Raw genomic sequence first — 19,888 nt, 5'->3', positions numbered from 1 at the left:
AACAGGAAGCTGAACACGCCCGCTACAAGTGCCCAGGCCAGAACATCTGACACTGCTAACAAGCAACACCTGGCACTTTCTCCTGGTATTTAAGCGCTCTCCACACTGATGCTCATTTCTCACGGAGCCTCTGCCCGGACAACAGGTTCATTGCGGGCCCAGGGACATCGCGCAGTAAGTACCTGAGCTCGACTTTGTTAACCGTACAGCCACCATTAATGCTGCCCCCGGCCGTGTTTGTGTGTGCATCCTTTTACCGTTTCCTTGTTGGGTCCAGACTACCCCCCTCCCCCAACAGCCTTTTTCCTTTTCTTCCCCCAATTTAGAGTGCTCATGGTCCTGGCCCCCGGCTGAGCTCCATGCTGAGTTGTTCGCTTAAATCTGGTGTAAGCAACTCCCCTTTTAATGTTTTATTCCTTCACCACTGTTTACTTTGGTTACGGTACTTAGGATTAATTTCACATACATTAACGCATATTGTGAGATCGGCCACACTTTCACTACCCGCCACTGACGCCAACACAACCGCCTTGTCTGTGGTCACCTCTAGGCACCCAGCGCGGCCTCACTGAATGCTTTTAGCCTGCTACAAGGAGCCTTTACTTAAATGTTATGTCTGTTTTCTTTACCCCCACAGGTACAACTCGAGAGGAAACACCTCTTGCACATATAAGCACCATAGTGTGTGTGTTACACACAGGGCACTGACAAACTCATACAAACCCCTGTAATACCCTACACATATAAGGTCCTGAAGAAAGCCAGTAGAAGAAAATGCCTGGCTGAAACTAGTTGATCGCACAGGACGTTGGAGGCCTGAAGCCCACCGTGCACGTCCAAAAGCCTTTGTTTTTATTGACTGCCTGGGGCCCACCATTAAAACAGTCTTTGGGACCCCTAGGACAGTATTTTAACCCCTTCGACACTCATGACGAGCTGGGCTCGTCATGGTGTAGCCCGCTCGCACACTGATGACGAGCCCAGCTCGTCACGCAAAGTGCGATTTTGAAAAACCCAGCGCGCTAGCGGAATTCCGCTAGCGCGCATGCGGTTAAACCTCACTCAGAGCACACTCACAGCACCCTCACAAACAAAAAAAACCCGCTCCGCAGTAACCTGGCGTCGAATCGGGTGGCGATGATGAAGAATGTCACCAACTAGGTTGGTGGGTGAGGGCCTTCATAAAACCTAACGGTTTTCCACATACAAACACTTTAAATCAGAGCTAGTTCTAATGGATTACTACAGTCAGATTTCCAATTATTAAAACAGAAACCTCATGTATTCAAGATAAAATAACAATTATTTAAAAAAAAAAATTTTTTTGCAAAGACTTTTATTAAGTACTTAAAAGTTTGCGATACATAGTTTTCAAGGAAGTGGTACCTCCCCCTTAGGGAAGTCAGTCCACTTTAACTTTTTAATCAATGTATTTAAACATTTTACAAGTCGTCAGTTTGAGGTTCAAGAATGTCTGCAGATAGCGTTTGCAGTTTTTAATGGGGCCACTTTAAAGAGTCTAGTGGGGTAGGGGGGTGTTACAGTTCTTCCCCTTCCTCACTTTTCTGCTTGTCCGTGGCTGCATAGTCTCTAAGCAGGCTGAGCACCATCCTGCGGCACCCTTCTCGGTTCACCACCTCTCCATTGGTCACCAGGCGGGTCCTGGCGAACAGGAGAATGTCTTTAATACAGCAAAGGAGCCTCCAGCACCCCTGGATAGCTTCCTCTGTGTGTGTCCCTGGAAACAGCCCATACATCATGGACTGTTCAGTAATGTTCTCGTAGGGGATGAGGGCTAGCAGTTCTTGTGTGGTAAATAAATTTACCGGATACTCTTTTTTACCGTATAATTAATTAACAAGAATAGCTCAATCAAATAAGAGGCAGAGTCCGTGGTATCTGAGTCATACGGGCTTTAGTTAACAAGCTCGAGCAAGTGGAAAATCAGGATCCATCACCTCTAAGGTTCAGGATGGGAATTCAACGATTTATTAACAGTACACAATATATATAGTAAAACTGTACAATAGTGACGGATACAATAGGCGTAACAAGTGAAAAGAAAAGATAAGAATACATGTGCGTAGCAAGAAGGCGTACATGGAGGTGTGTTCTGTAAACATCACAAGAAAGTGTCACAAGTGGGTGGATTCATGGAGGGGGTGACATGAGCAGCTGGAACCTTTGACCTACTGGTGCGCGCAAACTGATCATGACGTGTGTGACTAGGGAGAGCTGGGGGCTCTGACTCTTAGCACGTATAGAGGAGACTGAAGTCTGGGATGTCAGATCGACCTGTTCCTATAACATATCTGATATCTGGTGTTTAGAGAACATGTTGCTAGAAACTAAAGGCTATCAGGGTAAAGGCTACTTGTCACTAAAGAATAGGAGATGCATATATTTCTTTATGTATTAAATGGAACTACGGGTTTTCTATGGAAGCTGGTTCAGTAAATCACTTGCATGGAGACAGAAAGACTGGACTATATTTTATGCAGGCAGGATACGTTTATCCTGTTCGTTAGTTAGGAATGTGAATCCGGGGAGCTGAACAGATAACTTGAAGGCAAAATACCATCTTGGCAGGCAGGCCGGGCTGAGCCGGGCACCGCGGTGCTTGGCAGTAAGTAAGGCAGAGGTCAGGGATGCGGGCGGGGCTGCATCTCTCGGAGTGTCTCAGAAGGCTTGAGGCCTGGACCTGCGTCTGGGCCCTGTGGAGCCTTATAAACGAATGCAATTCGACAATTTAACATGCACCATGTAAAGACGTTGGCATGGCATATTTAGGAACTGAATTATCGATCCATTCATGGTGGATCCGATAGAGGACATGTTAACGTTGGACGCATAAGTGTCTGCGTCTTTAGATTCGATTGGGGAGGGAAGTTACATGTACATGGAACGTGAGGGTAAACGTTGGGGACATACTTGACCATAAAATTTTAATTACCTCATTCCCTTCTTGTCCCCCACGTCTCCTTCATGTAACATCAATATTCATAAGACCATCTATCTGTTCATAGAGCATCATCCGCTAGTCTTTTATCATACTGGAATGTGAACTTGGACTAGAACGTGGAATACATATTGTGGCGCACAATCCGCAAATCGATGGCCCACATTGTAAGCATAGACAACAACTGAATACTATGAGCAGTGAGATACCTAAGAATGACAGTACTTTCCATCCCCATGCAGAGATTACACTCCAGAACCAACCGGACCAAGTCCAGGTGCCTGGATTCTGGTGTAGCTGGTGAGCTATTTCATGAAGCCTTGTTATTGCTTTATAGACTGACGGTGCGTTATTAGGAATGAAAACGCAACAACTGGATCCGATGACTCTACAAGCCCCACCCCTATCGGCCAGGATGACGTCAAGGACGAGACGATTCTGAAGGACAACAAGTCTCATAGCAGACTGTTCCTCTGTTAAGTTACCTAGGGCAGAAGTAGTTTCATTTACTACAGCTTCAAGGGTTCTTGTCAATTTACGTATTAACTTACTATTGGAAACTGGACCTAGAAAGAAAAAGAATCCTTTATTGAAATCTGTATACTGTTCTAACGTAGTTTCAGTCTGATCGACAATTGGGAAATCTCTCTTTTGTCTAACATGAGTAAGACGTGAATTTCTATGGTAATCAGATGGGGCTAGGAAAATAGGTGGCAGTAAGAATGCAATATAACATGTTCCATCCCAATCTAGTGGCAAACGTATATAAGCTGTCTGACCACAAATAAAATACGAATGGCGTGAAGCTTTGAATGTAGACTTGCCTTTGTCACTGAATTCGACCACAGTAGTACACTCACTGTGTCCTAGATGTACTGAACCATTCTTTCTAACACATAATTTACCTTTTACGGGTAAGACAGTTATTGATGGCAAGTCTGGACTGGTCTCGGATTGGACATTCAGAATCATGAGGTTAAGTGTAAAATTACCTAAACCATATACTTCATTTTCTAGATCGGTCCCTGTCCTTTGTGGAAGACCTTCCTCGTCTGGGAAACATGCCTTGTTCATGACTGTGTTCAGGTTTCCCCATATCCAATTGCCTTGGGAAACTCTGGAATCAGTGTCTAAAGAAGATATTAAACTAAACCATGCACCACAGGAACCATTATGTGTAAACTGATAAGGAAAGAGGGGCAGAGCTCCCTTGTAATTCTGGTAGGGAGGGAGTCGGCCACATATCCAGCAATTAGTGGCATTGCTGGTCTGGTGAGAATGGTGTAACATACGGATGAATGTATTGTTGCGCAGCGCAAGCCTATAAGATAACTCGTGAGGGGGCAGATCACTAAACGTGTGCTCTGCAGTGTCATTAGAAAAAGAGTGTTCATGTGAACCAATAGGAACATAAATATGTAACAACCAACCAATGCAGATTATTGTAAGACTCAGAAATAACATAAAAAGTAGTGTAACAACACAATAGCTGCGGAGATTTTTGCAATATTTTCGTTTCTTGATCTCCTGTCTATCTCCCTCTCTATTGGGGTCTATCTTATACATGTCAAGAATCTGTCTAACCGCTTCACCCAGGGGGGGACTTAAACAATTAAACTGTCTGACTTACTAGACCTCAATTTTAATTTATACTCCTGGGACGGAGTTTTCTCTAACAGGGGGAGTTTAGTATCGGTCTCTGGAATGTGGGAGTCCTGGGAAACAGTCTTTGGAGGCAGTCCATAAAATGTCTTAACGTGGCTCGAATGCAGCCACCCTTTTCTTCCTTCGAGCTTCACCGCTGTCCTTGTAGTTAACAAAACCAACTTCGGCTCCTTCCAACGGGGCTCCAGAGGACTCGTCCGGTCAAAATTCCTGACGTAGACATAATCACCAGGGACGATCTTGTGTGGCTTCACCTCGGTGTTGTCTGGGAAGGCTGCAGCAACCTGTGAACGACATGATTGTAGTGCAGACATCAAGGAAGCAAGGTAATCTGTCAGCATAGTACTGTCAACATCAGTGATCTTACGTGGCATAGGCGTCCCCCACATATTCGGTGGCCTACCAAAGACCACTTCATACGGGGATAGCCCTGTCCTAGAATGGGCTACCATTCTCATATAGAAGAGAGCAACTGGAAGGGCTACTATCCAGTCTACACCCTTTTCTGCACAGACCTTGGCAAGACGTGTTTTCAGAGTCTGATTGTGTCGCTCGACTAAACCAGCTGCTTCGGGATGCCGAACACAGTGGAACTTCCATTGATAACCTAACAGAAGGGAAACGTGCTTCATAAGTTCGGACGAGAATGGCTGACCATTATCTGAATACACGATACGAGGCAAACCAAATCGTGGGAAGAACTCGCGAACCAACTGTTTGGCAGTGGTTGGAGCAGTGTAATCTGGGACTGGATATGCTTCTGTCCATCTGGATAGGGCACACACGACTACTAGGATGTACTTGAAACCTCGGCATCGGTCCATTTGGATATAATCCATTTGGAGAACTTCAAAAGGATGGTCAGGAGGATAAAATCCACCTTGTTCCACGGAAATACCTTTTCCTGGATTGAACTGACAACAGATCATGCAGGTACGCACTTTCTGTTTTGCTGCTGCTCGTAAATGCTTGTTGAACCAAAGGTTCTGTAAACTGTCTAACATGGCTTTCTCTCCTAAATGTGCTGGACTATGTGCTGTATCAATGATAACTTGAACCATAGAGTCGGAAGAAACCAAGTGGCTTTTCCCTTCATCACCCATCCTTGATCTGTTCGGACCCCTCCTTGTTCAGTCCATTTCTTGATTTCGTCTGGAGTAGCATGTGTCTGTATATCGAGTACATCTTGTATGGGGTCCCTAACTGTCATGCAGTGTGTCGGTAATGAGTCTGTCTTTGTCATGTCAGCTGGAATGTCTGGAGTCTGAGCTGTAAGCTTGGCTGTTCGGTCTGCCAGGTCGTTACCCTGGGAAATAGTGTCAGTGACTTTAGTATGTGCTATGCACTTCATGATGGCTATGGATGTAGGCAAATGTATTGCTTCTAACAGAGCTTGTATAAGGGGACCATGCTGAATCTTGGCCCCATGAGAGGTCATGAAACCTCTTTCTTGCCAGAGTACACCGAAATCGTGTACGACTCCAAATGCATAACGTGAGTCTGTGTATATGTTTACTTTAAGGTTCTTGGCTCGTATACAGGCTTGGGTCAGAGCAATGAGCTCTGCTGCTTGAGCTGACAAGGTATCAATGCAATGTGTTTCTATGACTTCAGTTTCAGTAGTCACTGCATATGTGGCTACTAGCTCTCCTGTAATTGTTCTCATACATGAACCATCCACATAAAGTGTCAGGTCTGGATCAGGCAATGCAATATCTGTCAAGTCTTGTCTGGGTTTCGTGATAGTATTAATGACTTCCACACAGTCGTGTGGTGTAGGGTCTGTTGTAGTCGAAGGCAACAGTGTAGCAGGATTTAACGTATTGCAGCGTCTGATTTCTATGTGTGGCTGAAACAATGTCAATTCATAACCTGTCAGTCGTGCTATAGTCAAGTGCTGAGTCTGTGTTCTGTTTAAGAGAACTTCCACGGAGTGTGGAACCTGTACTGTCAAAGGATGTCCTAACACTATGGAGTCACTTTGTCTGATTGCTAGAGCTGTCGCTGCAACTGACTTTAAGCACGCAGGCAAAGCCTGGGCTACTGGATCTAATGTACTCGAAAAATATGCACACGGTTTGTGTTTGTCTGCTTGAACCTGTGTGAGAACTGATAATGCTGTACCATCGCGTTCTGTGACAAAAAGTGTAAAAGGTTTACTGTAACATGGTGTCGCTAGAACAGGTGCTTGACATAAGGCTTTCTTTAATTCGTCAAAAGCTTGTGTATGTTCCTGAGTCCAAGGGAGGACAGTCGATGTCGCTGCCTCCTGTGTTGTCAATTGTATCAGTGGCTTGGATAGATATGCGTACTGAGGAATCCATTGTCTGCAGTAAGATGTGAGTCCAATAAAAGCTCGTACTTCCTTTTGTGTCTTGGGCTGTGGCAATTGTGCAATTAACTGAATACGGTCAGGTGTAAGCTGTCTACCCCACTTGGACAGCAAGTGTCCTAAGTAAACCACTTGCTGGACACAGAACTGTAGCTTTGAAGGGGACACCTTGTGTCCCTTGTCTGCCAGAAAATACAGTACAGTCAGTGATGCTTCTTCACAATTTCGTTCTGTTCGGGCTGTGATCAAAAGATCATCGACATATTGGAGTAGGGCTGTGTCAGTAGGCATGTGTATATTGTCTAGTTGTCGTTTCAGTGCTTGACTAGATGCTGGGGCTTTCTGTAAATCCTTGAGGAGCACGTGCAAATTTGAAGCTGCGACCATTTAAACAGAATCCGAAAAGGAATTGGCTTTCCGGATGAATGGGGACACTAAAGAAGGCGTTCTTGAGATCTATTACAGTAAAGAACGTTGCTTCTGAATCAATAGCTGTCAATAATGACGAAATGTCTGGGACCACAGGGTATTGTGGTATGATACATTTATTCAATTCGCGAAGATCAATCACCAACCGATAGACTGGAGGTGCATTCGGATCAGTACGTTTAAGAATTGGAATGATAGGGGAATTACAAACATTTGAGTCGGTTTCTACAACCACTCCTTGAGCAATGAGTTCATCAACAATTTTCAGTAAAGCCACTACAGCATCAGGTGGTAACTTGTATTGTCGGATTCGGGGTAATACAACTCCTGGCTTGAGTGTAACACGGTATGGTGTAATGTGTATACAACCTACATCAGTTGGACCTTGTGCCCATAAATGTGCAGGAACATTCTGTAACCTGGGATCAAAATCTCTCAACACATAATGACCCTTGAAATCCCGAAGGAATAACCTTACTCCTTCCGGGGAACAACAAATTACAGCTCCTAGAGCTTTCAGTGTTTTAATACCAAGTACATTTTCTGGACATGATTTCGTAAGTAACAAGTCTGTAGTACGGGACAATGGACCAACTGCTAGGGGAACTGGTTTCGATACTTCATTAACAATAGGTTTTCCTGAAAAGCCAAGGGAAACATTCTGTGAGCCTGAGAGGGGTGCCCCTGGAACTTCGTCATGACTAATTGTAGTTCTGCTTGCCCCTGTATCAATCAAAAACTTTCTGTCCTTGCCTAATACCTGACTATGCACATACGGACCCTCTTGATCTACAGGAATCTCGATGAGAGGCAAGCCTACTTCCCTCTCTAGGCTGTTTCATGTATACTGTTGATAATCTGGGTACTCTGACTGAGCATACTGGTACATCTGTGACGTAACTTGCTGTGTTGCAGTAATGGGTTGTTGTTGCGGAACTGCTACGGTCTGTGGTAAATTCTGCGTATGCTGCACATTTTGCGGAACATGATGCTGGACCTGATCTTGTCTAGGCGGATGCGGCCTTTCTTTCGTTTTACCTGTAGCTATGTTGTGTTTCAAAACTGCACACTCGTTTACATAGTGACCTGGCTGTTTACAGTAATTACATGTCCCTTTAACAGGAGCTGTCGGATTGTTGGACTGTATCGTACCCCTTTTCTGACCATTAGCTGGAACTGACTGAGCCACTAAAACTTTCATTTTGGTATCCTTCATACGTCTTTGTTCATGATCATGTTCCTCCCTGATTCTGTTCTGGTGGTACTGTAACATTTGTAACATTTGGGAAGGAGTATTTGCTTGCCATGTGCTCTCGACTTTTAGTACACGGTTCTTAACTTGGGATAAGGAATTCTCGACTAATTTGGTCACGAACAGATGTGGATACGACTCGCTACTTGCTTTCAGGCCACTATTAATAATAAAACATTTCTCGAATCTAGAATAAAAATCACTAGTGTCTTCGTCTTGTTTCTGTTTGCAGGCTGAGATTGCATCCCAGTCTTCCTTTTTCGTTGTCAATAATCTAGGCAAAACCTATACTAATAATCCTGGTAATGCTTTAGTTTTCTCCCCAAGACCTAAACCTGGGGTTCGTCCGGTTTCTTCGTTTTCTAATTCAGTCCAATTAATCTTTTTATCTCCCACCTCCCATTCTTTTTCTTTGAGTTTTTCGTAAATACCGGCAGGCAATAATACTTTCAATATTTTCATTATATCGGGATATGTGTAATCTCCCATCAGTAACATGTCTTTTAATTCACGGTGAAACCCAGCAGGGTCTTTATCATGACTCGGCACTATTTTCTTCATTTCCAATAATTCTATTTCAGTAATGGGCGTGTATACAAATACGCGTTGAAGCGCACCCCCTGGAGCTGACTGAACGGGGTGGACTTCTCGCAATGGGTTCTGTCTGTCTAGGTGAAAAGGATAACTTACTGGGGGTGGAACAGGAACATAATGTGAAGTCAGAAATGTTCTGTATCTATGACGTTGTTCAAGAATAACATTAATCAAATCAGTACCTAGGCCTCTCCATCTGTTCAGGAGTAACTCATCTAATACATTGTGTAAGGGACCTGGTTCAGAATGCTGATTTTCATATAGCATAATGATATGCTGAATCATGTACATACCAACTAAACGTTGTTCAGTCGGGGTAAAACTCAAAAATGTTTGCGCTACTGAATCATCCTTATATACGCTGTCATTATCGGCCCACTGTACTGCGGACCGTGCTAGTTCTTGTTCACGCATTGTGCTAAGTTCATGGTAACCTATTCTTTCTTTCAGGATTTTATCTGTGGCTTGGAATAAGTGTTCGAGGGAACACTGATCTGACATAGCAGAATGAAAACGTCTTTTACTTTCTAGGCGGATCGGTTTCTCAAAAGACCTATCAAACGAATACTGTTTAGGGAGTTTCGCTCTACCTACATATGCTATCGTATCTTGAGTCACTGCTATATTCTCTGGTTCTTCCTCCTCTGAGGTGTCTTTGTCGTCTGACTCGAGTGTCCTATTTGCTTTGCGTTGAGCATGTATAGCTACTATTTCTTTACGGATCTTTCTGGACATGGCATCTATACAAGTCTGTTTATCATGTTTACAGTCGGCAATATTCTGGCTCCATCTTGTCAAACCTTGCATCCTTTCTTGCGGAAAACCTGGCTGATCTTGTTCCCTTATCAAACAATTAATCAAAAATCGCATTATTAACCCTTGAGTCTCGACTTTCTGATATGCCATGGCCTCACGAACACTTTCTGGACCCTCCCCCGTTCGAACAAAGTGATATATCTTGTCTAGATGTTCTGGCATTTCTGGTAATGTCATTAAATAATCTGTAACACGTCTTAGACGTAACGATGCTAATACCATGTCTCCTTGCTTGCCAGGTACGGGATCATATCTACAATCTCCAAGTGCTTGTTTAAGCTTTTCAGATGTGCTTGCTTTTGGCGTACGTTGCATTGCTAATTCTCTGATTGACAATCGATGTAACTGTGGCGGGGTGTGAGGGAGGCCACCTACGGCACCTCCCGGAACGGAAGCGTGAGCATAACCTGACTGTGCGGCAGGTATCTGTAATGGGGTGGAGCCCTGAGTTGCGTCTGTCGTAAAAGGATTACGAGGACCAGTAGTAAGGGGAAAACTAGTGGAAGTGACAGCGGGCACGGAAGTTAGATTACGTGGCGGGGTCGTGACTTGAGCAACCGGAGCAGGCTGCTGTACGTTATCAACGGGTAGTACGGGTACGTTAGTATAAGCTGGAGCTATGCCATCCAAATAGGAGGAAAGAAAAATATCAGCTGCAGTCTTGTTATGACGCACTTTAGTCGGGACCAATGGCGGCGGTAAATTACTTGGCATTTCCGGAACGGCTTTAGGAAGACCCTCGGCCATAAGAGGATACATGCCATTCATAAGGGCACTACGCTGTCGGTCTCTTTGTTCGAACCTAACTCGTTCACCTTCTTCTATTAATTCTTTTTCTCTGACCTTTTCGGCATCTTCCCTATGTTTATCTGCTTTTCGGAGTTCTTTCTCTGTTCTTCTATGTGATTCTTTACGCCATAATTCAATGGCATCTTTCTGTGACTGTCTAGATTTCTTTTTCCAGAGTGCTTCTTCTACCCTTATGATGCAATCAGCATCCCATGTCCCTGTAACGGGCCATTTATATTTCTCTTCTAGATTCTTAGTGTAATCTACCCACAAGTCCATATACAGTATGGCATCTAAGCCATGCTTCTGGTACATAAAGTGCCCTGGAGAGTCCCTAGGCGGGACAGGCACTGCTTCTTCCAGTATCCCTTTCCTAGTTCCTATCTGACATAATTTCGAGAATAAAAGCATCGTAATACTTACTTGAACACAATAAACACAATAATGAAATGCAAACAGTCATTCATACCACGACATAAAACACATTACAGATGCTATCTAGTATCTAGAACATATAACATAATACTTGAAATCTCGAGAGACAATACTTGAACATGAATTACTTGATGCACTGCTAAACAGTACAGACCGGTCCCATAAAGAGACACGTCATACCGCGCTCACCTAAGTGAACACGTACGGACCAGGGCTGTGTACCCAGACCTGTCTTGACCGGACACAAACCAATGCACCCGTCTTGATGCGTCCCTAGCAACGGTACTCACCGGGAGCAATACTTGAACTTGAAGGCCTCGGAAACTCGACACTGGACTGGACTGCTACGCACTACGCATGCGCCTCGATGCTTCGGAACAGGTGGGCCTCTGGACACCTCGGACACTGCTCTCTCGGCTGGGCTCTGGTCGGGATCCTCCGCACTCCTCACCGCCTCGTCTGGATGCTGACACAGTCTCCGTCTCCTCCGTGGGCCTGAGGGAGATACAGGAATACCTGCAGATGCGCGAGACGTCCGTCACGACTGTAGAAGGGGTCAAAGCCTGCGACGCATCGCCGGCACGTGGAGTGGGGGAGGGGTCCCTGTTCGGGCACCAAATTATGTGGTAAATAAATTTACCGGATACTCTTTTTTACCGTATAATTAATTAACAAGAATAGCTCAATCAAATAAGAGGCAGAGTCCGTGGTATCTGAGTCATACGGGCTTTAGTTAACAAGCTCGAGCAAGTGGAAAATCAGGATCCATCACCTCTAAGGTTCAGGATGGGAATTCAACGATTTACTAACAGTACACAATATATATAGTAAAACTGTACAATAGTGACGGATACAATAGGCGTAACAAGTGAAAAGAAAAGATAAGAATACATGTGCGTAGCAAGAAGGCGTACATGGAGGTGTGTTCTGTAAACGTCACAAGAAAGTGTCACAAGTGGGTGGATTCATGGAGGGGGTGACATGAGCAGCTGGAACCTTTGACCTACTGGTGCGCGCAAACTGATCATGACGTGTGACTAGGGAGAGCTGGGGGCTCTGACTCTTAGCACGTATAGAGGAGACTGAAGTCTGGGATGTCAGATCGACCTGTTCCTATAACATATCTGATATCTGGTGTTTAGAGAACATGTTGCTAGAAACTAAAGGCTATCAGGGTAAAGGCTACTTGTCACTAAAGAATAGGAGATGCATATATTTCTTTATGTATTAAATGGAACTACGGGTTTTCTATGGAAGCTGGTTCAGTAAATCACTTGCATGGAGACAGAAAGACTGGACTATATTTTATGCAGGCAGGATATGTTTATCCTGTTCGTTAGTTAGGAATGTGAATCCGGGGAGCTGAACAGATAACTTGAAGGCAAAATACCATCTTGGCAGGCAGGCCGGGCTGAGCCGGGCACCGCGGTGCTTGGCAGTAAGTAAGGCAGAGGTCAGGGATGCGGGCGGGGCTGCATCTCTCGGAGTGTCTCAGAAGGCTTGAGGCCTGGACCTGCGTCTGGGCCCTGTGGAGCCTTAGAAACGAATGCAATTCGACAATTTAACATGCACCATGTAAAGACGTTGGCATGGCATATTTAGGAACTGAATTATCGATCCATTCATGGTGGATCCGATAGAGGACATGTTAACGTTGGACGCATAAGTGTTTGCGTCTTTAGATTCGATTGGGGAGGGAAGTTACATATACATGGAACGTGAGGGTAAACGTTGGGGACATACTTGACCATAAAATTTTAATTACCTCACTTGGCGTAAGACAGCCCGTAGTCTCTGGGCAAAGGGGCAGGCCCAGAAGAGATGGTGTGCAGATTCCTCTGCGGGGCATCCCCTTGGACAGTTCCTGTGCGGGCACAGGCCTCTGCTGTGCATGAAGGACCTTACTGGCAGGCCCCCCTTCACAGACATCCATGCTATGTCCTTGTGTCTGTTGGTCAGGCTTGGGGAGGATACATTCCCCCACACGTGCGCTGCCGTTGCTGGGGCAGGTCGCTTACTGGTTCGGTGGTGTCCCTGGTCCTGATCAGTTTGCGGATTGTCCTGGGCTTCCAAAGGCGAGGAGTGACACAGTTCAGCCCAAATTCACCCACAAACTTTTCCACCTCCCTGTAGTACCATGGAAGGTCCCAGTTGAAAGTTACTGCATTTTCCCACTTATCCCATCCCAGCCGTCTCCACACCGGGAGGAGGAAAAAGCGGAAGACTTTGTAGGCAGAGTGGTCCTTGTTCATATTTAACAGAGTTATTCGGATGCAGCCACACACAAAGAAAGCCCTGAGGATTGTTGGGATGTCGGGGACTGCCTTCCCCCCTTTGCGGTGCTCCTTGTGCATGACCGACCGTTTCACCCTGTCCATCTTTGAGTGCCAGACGAAGTGGAACACCATGCTGTTTATGGCCCGTGCTACGTTGGCCAGGAGTGGCCAGGCCTGTGTCACATATTGCAGCACGGGCAGGGCGTCGTTCCTGAGCACCAGAGCCTTCCCCTCAATGCTCAGGTTTCTCAGGCTCCAGAGACCCAGTTTCTGCTTCACCTTGGCCAGGTGTTCGTTCCAGCTCTTCGCTGCTGCCCCATGTCCTCCAAACCAGACGCCGAGGATCTTCATCAGTCCTGCCTCGATGGGGAAGGGGAGAGGCTCGTTGCAGAGGTCCCATCGCCCGAAGAGTTTGGCCTGCGACTTGTCCACGTTGATTCACGCCCCTGATGCCTTTCCGAAGTCTGTGCACGCCTCCAGCAGGGATTTGGCTGATTCTCCATCCGCGCAGAAGAGGGTGACATCGTCCATGTTCAGCGAACACTTGACCTCCTTCTTCGCATCGACGGGTGTCTGGATCCCTCTGATGTTTGGGTTCTTCCTGATGTACTCGGCAAGAAGTTCTATAACCAAAACAAACAGAGGTGGCGAGAGCGGGCAGCCTTGTCTTACCCCGGACCTGATAGGAAAGGGGTCTGTTTTACAACCATTTACAATGACTGAACTGAAGATGTCTTTATACATTACTTTAACGTAACCGCAGAAGCGCTCCCCCAGCCCAAACCCGCGCAGAACCCTCTCCATGAACTCATGGGAGATGTGGTTGAATGCCTTCTCCTGATCTAGACAGACCAGTGCAGCCCGGATCTTGCGGTCCGTGATGTACTGGATCGTGTCCCTTATCAGTGCCAGGCTATTTGCGCCCCTGCGCCCCGGGACCCCACAGGTCTGGTCTGGGTGTACTAACTCTCCCATGGCGCCCTTCAGTCTGTTCACTAGTGTCTTTGCAAGGATCTTGTAGTCTACATTCAGGAGAGAGATGGGATGCCAGTTCTTTAGGTCACATCTCTCCCCCTTATGTTTATACAAGAGAGCAATCATTCCTTCCCTCAGAGTGCGGGGCATGATTCCCTCGCTCTCCATCTCCTCATACACCTGCAGGAGATCCGGTCCCACTAGGTCCCACAGTGAGGCATAGAACTCGACTGGGAGACCATCACTACCTGGTGTCTTTCCTGACTTGAAGGATTTCACTGCAAGGTGCAGCTCGTCCAAAGTCAGGGGGCATTTAGGGCTTCTCTCACTGTTGGGGAAACAGTTCTTGGGATACCAGACAGAAACTTTTCTGCCTGGTCTCCCTCTGACCTCTTCTCTGAGTAGAGGTCCCCATAGAAATCTGTCACTACCTTCTTAATGTCCTCCCTTGTGTCACAGAGGGTCCCCTCCTTATTGCGCAGTTGAACCAGAGGGGTGTGCGAAGAGTGGATTTTCTTAAAGAAGAAGGAGTTGCATTTCTCCCCCTTCTCCAAGTTCTCCACCTTGGAACGGAAAATGATCCTCCTGGATTCGTCGTGAAAGTGCTCGCTCAGCTCTTTCTTGACTTCTTCCAGGGGGCTCATGACGTCCCATCCCCGGAGTTGGAGGTCGTGCAGTTCTTGCAGCTCTTGCTGTAGTCTACTGAACTCCCTCTTTCTCCCCCTTTCAACCTGCCTGCCCACATTCTTGAAAAAATCCTGGAGCCTGCCCTTGACCCACTCCCACCATTTCCCTGTGGACTCGAATGTGTCTTTCATGGCCTGCCACTGGGTGTATGTCTCCCTCAACACCTCCATCACACCCTCTTTCTCCAGCAGAGAGCTATTCAGTTTCCAAGTGCCTGGACCTGTCAGGAACTTGCCCGTCGGTTCCCCTTGGAAGTGGATAGCTCTGTGGTCAGAGAAATGAACTGTCACCATTGAATGTTGCTTGAGCTTCACTGATTGAGAGGTGAAGATGAAGTCTATCCCGGAGCGCAAGGAACCATCAGGGCGACTCCAGGTGAAGTTCCTGGCGTCCGCCCCCATGGTCCCAATGACGTCTGTCAGGGAGGCCTCCCCCACCATCTCTACCAGTAGTCTCGCAGCGTCATCCATCCGTCCTTCCCCAGCCCTGGCCCCACATCTACCACCTGCTTCTAGAATACAGTTAAAATCCCCACCCATCAAAATTGTTCTAGAGGTGACCAACTGTGGCCTGAGGCGCTGAAACAGCTCCCGTCGCTCGCATACGTCAGAAGGGGCGTACACGTTGATGAGTCTAACTGGCTCTCCTGCCCACGAACCGTCGACGACAAGAGCCCTGCTGCCCTCCAGCTCGGTGACTGAGTCCATCGTGAAACGCCTTCCTCTGACTAAGGTAGCCACTCCTACAGACCTACTGCTGTTCCCCCCAGACCAAAAGGAAGGCCCTATGGTCCACTGCTGCTCTAGGTGGGAGTATGACGTTGCAAAGGGGATGGAGCATTCCTGAATCATGTACACATCACACTCCTGGCTGGCAAGAAAACTCAAAGTACTAGCACATCTGCGCCTGTCTCTAATACTTCTGACATTTATGGAAAATAATGAAATAGCCATCATTAATTAGTTTTTAAGAGTAAACTTAATACTTAAAGACTAATTATCAAGTCAAGGCAATTGGTTGCAAAAACATTCGACAAGGCTACTTACGGGGCTGGTTGAGCCTCCTGTCGGGTCTCTTGTGCTGGGCTTTCCTGCCCGGCGGCTGTTGCTTGCTGTTGCACGATGGCTGCTCCGCCTTCTTGGCTGGGCTCGTGGTCTGCCTCCTCTGGGGTGACGGGCAGGTCTTGCTCTTGGCCCTCGATGGTGATCTCAACCTCTTCTACTCTTGTTGGCGATGGGGGTGGGGATGCTTCCATGGAGTTTGCCAGCGCCCTCATCTCCCTCAGCACTTCTGTCACTTGCTTGAGTTGCTCATTCGTGGTGTCTTGTGCCGGCTGCATTTCTTCTTCTGGATCCTCGAGCGCGGAGTAGGAATTGTGGGTGCTCAAGGGTCTCTTGCTTGCTCCTTCAGAGTCCGTTGAGTGTCTCCTTTTCCTGCGCTCCTGTGTTGTCCAGGCACCTTCCTCCGGGGCCTCGGTGGCAGTTGGGGTGGGAGTCTCCATTAGCTCACTGTGCACACCGGGCTCAGGGATGGTATCGTTGGGTGTCTGTGTCTCTGGGACCTTGGCGGTGTCCTGCTTGGGCTTGGGCGCGTTCTGGTTGTGGCCCTTCCCTTTCCCGGTCCCCCTCTCCTGCCGCGGGGCTGGGACTGGATGCAGGGTCACTTCTGCCTCCTCCTCCTCTGGTTGGCTTCTCCACTGAGGTTGGGCAGCATGGGCGTAGGATTTGGCTCTTTTTGGGCAGTCCTTAAAGAGATGGCCTACACCCCCACAGAGGTTGCATGGGGTTTTCTATTTGCAGGTTTTTGCTGTGTGGCCTTCTTTTTTGCAGTTCCTGCATATTTGCGCTGTGCAGTCTTTGCCAGTGTGGCCTGGTTTGCTGCACCTGTTGCATAGTTTGGGCTGCCCAGGGTAGTACAGGTATACTGAGTCGCGCCCAGGAGAGACACTGGAAGGGGGGTGGCAAATTCCATCTGGGGCCAACGGGTCCTCCTTCAGCTTCACCATTGCTGTCCATTTACCATCCCAGATGCCATCACTGTCCAGGTTGCGGGAGGGGGCTTTAGTCACTGTGCAGTGGCGGCGTAGGAAGGTTGTCAGGTCTTGGACATTGACATGTGGGTTGTAGACATGCACGGTCATTCTCTTGACCTCCAGCACGAGCTGGCATTCCAGGTGGAAGTCAGAGAAGGGTTTCTCCTCCCGTCGTGACCAGCACATCTGCCAAAACCTCCTGCAGATTTGTTCGGACATGAACGTCAGCAGGTAGGTGCCTTTGGGTGCATCCGTCATGATGCACCAGATTTCTGCTGCTGTGAACCCCATCTTAGTTACCAGCAGCTCAGTGAATATCTTCCTGCTTAGGTGTTGTGTGGTGTTGTGTGGTGCCATCTGACTCCACCTTTCTCTGCAGCTTCACAGTGTTGTGGCACCATGGATTCAGAGGTCTGCTCATCCTGCTGCTCCGCTGTGCTGTGCCCAGGAGAAGAAGAAGGATTCCTCGAGGAGCTAGGGGGAGAACTAAGAAGATGCCTTCAAAACAAAGAGCACATCTTGCTGAACGATTCGAATCGGTGGTGGTCCCATCCTCTTAGGACTACCACAAGCACAGTTATGGTCACAAATACAGTCCCAATTAAAAGCCCCTGCAAAGCATTATGGGACGAGATTAGCAGTGGGAAGTGAATATTATAGTATCCAAATAATTCTACAAAGAGCTGCAGTTCACCTCCTCATCCCCAGATGTCCCTGATGAGGCAAATGCAATAGCATTTAAAATATTATACATCAAGCTGCAGTTCACCTCGTTGTCCCAAGATGTCGCTGATGAGGCAAATGCAATAGCATTTAAAATAGTACACATCAAGCTGCAGTTCACCTCGTCGTCCCAAGATGTCCCTGATGAGGCAAATGCAATAGCATTTAAAATATTATACATCAAGCTGCAGTTCACCTCGTCGTCCCTAGATGTCCCTGATGAGGCAAATGCAATAGCATTTAAAATATTATACATCAAGCTGCAGTTCACATCGTCGTCCCTAGATGTCCCTGAAGAGTAACATTCAAAAACATTGAAACCCTTTCATGAATGCTAATAATGATGCTAATCTTATCCCATAATGCTTTGCAGGGGCTTTTCGTTGTATTTTTGCCCATAACTGTGCTTGGGGTGGTTTTAAGAGAATGGGACCACCACTGAATTACTGCTCATACCTACAGAAGATTTAACAGATGAATTGATGGAATATTTACCTGCAACCTGTGAAGTCATATAGACTAATGGATGTATTAAACAAACTCTACAAGAAATGCCAATTGTAAAAAAAATATAATAAAGGAATACTTGTAACATCTAAGAAAAGTAACATGTTTATTTACTTTAATACAAAACTGCCTTAGAAAAAAAGTTACCATTCATTTACCTGTATAATAAAACTTACATATATATATATTCACTGACAAAACCAGTTATAGTTAGCTGGAAATTTTACTGACATAAAACCATTGAAATTCCCACGTTATAGTTAGTTGGACTCACTATAACTTGCGCGCCTGCAATGCACTGCTGATGACGTCACATATTACATCACTCATGACATGGTCAGTGACATCACTCATGACATCACTGATGACACCATCCAGTGAATGTGTGTCTTTCTGAAAAATAAATTTGTTTTATATATGTATTTGTAAAGGTCGATGGAAGAATAAATGTTTAAAAAAGTGTGTAAATGGATGTTTTTTTTAAAAAAAATTGGTTGGTTAACTGGCTTATTAAGTGTATCTTAGTGAATACATATATTAGCGAGTATTGTTTAAATATTTAAATGTTTGTATCAGTGTTTCTCTTTGTGTATAAGTGGCTGCAGGGGTTGGTGACTGACTCACTGTTTGTATGTGTTTTGAAGACAGCATATGTGCAGGACTGTATGGGTGGACGAGTGTGTATATGTGTGTGTTAGTGAGTGAATGACTGTCTCACTAGTGTCTTCATTAGTAACGACATATGCTTTAATCTAGTATATGTGAGTATTGAGGTATATAAGTGAGTATAGTATATATAGTGAGAGATTGTAGGAGTTCCTGTTTAAATAAGTATGTGTTTCTATAAGTGATTGTTTAAGAGAGTAAGTATGTGTAAGTTTCCTTAGAAGTAAGGTGGTAGTGTGTGTATAAATGTATATGCAAATAAATGGATGTTCAATAGTTTATGTGCATGTGTGAGTATGTGTGTGAGTAACTTTTGGATGACTGCTGATGTGTAACAGGATGTATAGGTGTATCACTACATATGATGAGTGAGTATTTATATGAGTGACTATATAGAACTGTTGGTGAATGAGTGGAAGAGTATATAGATGGTGGAATTACTGAATTGGTTGTTGTTACTGGTTTGGGTATCTCCATTTTTTTGAAAATGTTTGTTTCTATTTTTGAATATGTGTTTCAAGCGTTACATTACACTGAAATTAGGTCTGTCACTCTGTCACAAGGATGGTGTCATCAGTGATGTCATGAGTGATGTCACTGACCATGTCATGAGTGATGTAATATGTGACGTCATCAGCAGTGCATTGCAGGCGCGCAAGTTATAGTGAGTCCAACTAACTATAACGTGGGAATTTCAATGGTTTTATGTCAGTAAAATTTCCAGCTAACTATAACTGGTTTTGTCAGTGAA

General features: G+C 45.9%; 2 pseudogenes; both read right to left on the bottom strand.

Moving 5' to 3' along the window:
• Positions 1 to 1,538: 1,538 nt before the first annotated feature.
• LOC147664114 (uncharacterized) lies at positions 1,539 to 14,078 on the bottom strand (annotated as a pseudogene).
• Positions 14,079 to 16,251: 2,173 nt separating this feature from the next.
• Positions 16,252 to 17,662, bottom strand: LOC147664113 (uncharacterized; annotated as a pseudogene).
• Positions 17,663 to 19,888: the final 2,226 nt, after the last annotated feature.

This window comes from Lissotriton vulgaris, unplaced genomic scaffold, assembly GCF_964263255.1.
Source record: "Lissotriton vulgaris unplaced genomic scaffold, aLisVul1.2 SCAFFOLD_451, whole genome shotgun sequence".
Classification (NCBI taxonomy): Eukaryota; Metazoa; Chordata; class Amphibia; order Caudata; family Salamandridae; genus Lissotriton; species Lissotriton vulgaris.
The sequence above is the reverse complement of the archived record's forward strand: the minus strand, read 5'-3'. Positions and strand labels throughout refer to the sequence as shown.